Source organism: Scylla paramamosain, chromosome 32 (genome assembly GCF_035594125.1).
Source record: "Scylla paramamosain isolate STU-SP2022 chromosome 32, ASM3559412v1, whole genome shotgun sequence".
NCBI lineage: Eukaryota > Metazoa > Arthropoda > Malacostraca > Decapoda > Portunidae > Scylla > Scylla paramamosain.
Genome location: NC_087182.1, coordinates 17,817,381 through 17,819,880, shown reverse-complemented (window position 1 = coordinate 17,819,880; position 2,500 = coordinate 17,817,381).

Here is a 2,500-nt window from a genome sequence, read left to right as displayed (position 1 = left end):
TATCTCCGCATCTAGTTATCTGTGTGTTTTCTTCTTCTTCTTCTTCTTCTTCTTCTTCTTCTTCTTCTTCTTCTTCTTCTTCTTCTTCGAGAGAGAGAGAGAGAGAGAGAGAGAGAGAGAGAGAGAGAGAGAGAGAGAGAGAGAGAGAGAGAGAGAGAGAGAGAGAATTGTAAGATATAGTAGAGAAATAATGCTTTAACGACTTAACTACAACTCTCTCTCTCTCTCTCTCTCTCTCTCTCTCTCTCTCTCTCTCTCTAGTTGTGAGAGAGAGAGAGAGAGAGAGAGAGAGCTGTACTATTACTTCTGTGTCAACCTCTAAGCATCCTCTGTGTGATGTGTCCCTGCGTTGCTTACACTGCAGATCCCAAAGGCCCAGAAAAAAATAATAAAATAAATAAATAAAAAAAAAACATCGAAAAAGAAACCGGGAGTTAAAAGAAAGAAAACGTAAAAGCTGGCTATAATAGAGGTAATACTGAAGAAAATTAATTAAAAAAAAACTACGACTTTTACTCTAATGCTTAATCAAGATATCTATAAATATAAATTGAAGAAAAAAAAAAGGTAAGGGGGAAATTAAGATTATTATGCTAGATATGAAAAAAGAAAGCCTTAGAGAAAGAGAAAGAGGAAAAGAAAGAAGGAAAAAAATGTCCAGGGAGCAATTGATGGCAAAAGATGGAGAGGAAAGGAGGAGGAGGAGGAGGAGGAGGAAAACAGGAAGACGGTGTTTTTATGGGGAGGAAAAGGCGGTAAGAAGGATGCTGTGCGGAGGAGGAGGAGGAGGAGGAGGAGGAGGAGGAGGAGGAGAAGGAGGAGGAGGAGGAGGAGGAGGAAATAAGAAGTGGTGGTAGAACAAATAAGCGAGAGAGAGAGAGAGAGAGAGAGAGAGAGAGAGAGAGAGAGAGAGAGAGAGAGAGAGAGAGAGAGAGAGAGAGAGAATAACCATAGCTGATAAGGGCCAGTTAGACAGACAGGGAGGCAACATAATCAAAGGAGGGAGCGTAATGCTATTAAAAGGGAGATTGTGACAAGTCTCCTCTCCCTCTCCCTGTCACTCTCACTCTCCCTCTCTCTCTCTCTCTCTCTCTCTCTCTCTCTCTCTCTCTCTCTCTCTCTCTCTCTTGGTCCCTTTTCCATCTTCGTATCCCTCTTCTCGTCTTCTCGTCCCCCTCCCCCCTCTCTCTCTCTCCTCTCTCTCTCTCTCTCTCTCTCTCTCTCTACTACCTTTACCAGTACACAAAGAGAGCGAGAGCGAGAGAGAGAGAGAGAGAGAGAGAGAGAGAGAGAGAGAGAGAGAGAGAGAGAGTCACACACACACACACACACACACACACACACACACACACACACACACACACACACACACACACACACACACACACACCTGGAATTACCTCGTTGCAACTTTTAATTGTCAACTTTTATAACAACTTTCACAGTCATTCATCTTTCCTCCTCCTCTTCTTCTTCTTTTTCTTCTTCTTCCTCCTCTTCTTTCTCTTCCTTCTTCCCTATCAACAAACACCCATATCTTGCCTCCTCTTCCTCTTCTTTTTTATCAGTCTCTCTCCTTCTCTTCTATTTATTTCTTTACTTCTTATCTTTCTCCTCTTCCTCTTCTCGTTTCCCATCAACTTTCTTATCTTTTTTCTCCTTCCCCTCTTTTCCTCTACTTTATAATTGTTTTTTTTTTAATATTATTTTATTACTTCCCTTCCTCCTTTCGTTATTTTCTCTTCCTGTTTTTCCTTTACATTATCGTTTTTACTTCTTCCTGTATTTATTTGCTTATTTCTAAATCATTCTCTTCTAATACAACTTAACCTCTCTTTCTTTTCAAGTTTTTCGTATTTCTCTTCTTCCTTCTTCTATTTCCTTCTATATTATTTGCTTACTCATTTCTAAATCATTCTTTTCTAGTACAACAAACTCTCTCTCTCTCTCTCTCTCTCTCTCTCTCTCTCTCTCTCTCTCTCTCTCTCTCTCTCTCTCTCTCTCTCTCTCTCTCTCTCTCTTTCTCCTTTTCTCGTACTTCTCCTTCCTCCTCTTCCTCCTTCTCCTTCTATCATCTTACTCTTTATTTCATTTCCTTTCTACTTCTTTATTCAATTCTGAGTCTATAAACTTTTCTATCCTCCCTCTATACCTCTCTCTCTCTCTCTGTTTCCTCCTCCTCCTCTTCTTTTTTCTCCTCCTTCTCTCCACCGTCCTTCTCGTTCCCTATTCACCTTTCCCTCCCTCATTAACATAGTCAAGAACGTGGCAAACACAGGTGAGGGTAAATTAAACTCTATAACACCTGGACCCAAAATTCTCCACCAAGCTAAAATGTTTCAAAATTGTGGAAAAATTGCTTTGCGAAGAGAGGTGGTGGTGGTGGTGGTGATGGTGGTGGATGTAGTAGTGGAGGTAGTGGTAGTAGTTATAGTAGTAGTAGTAGTAGTAGTAGTGGTAGTAGTAGTTATAATAGTAGTAGTAGTAGTAGTAGTAGTAG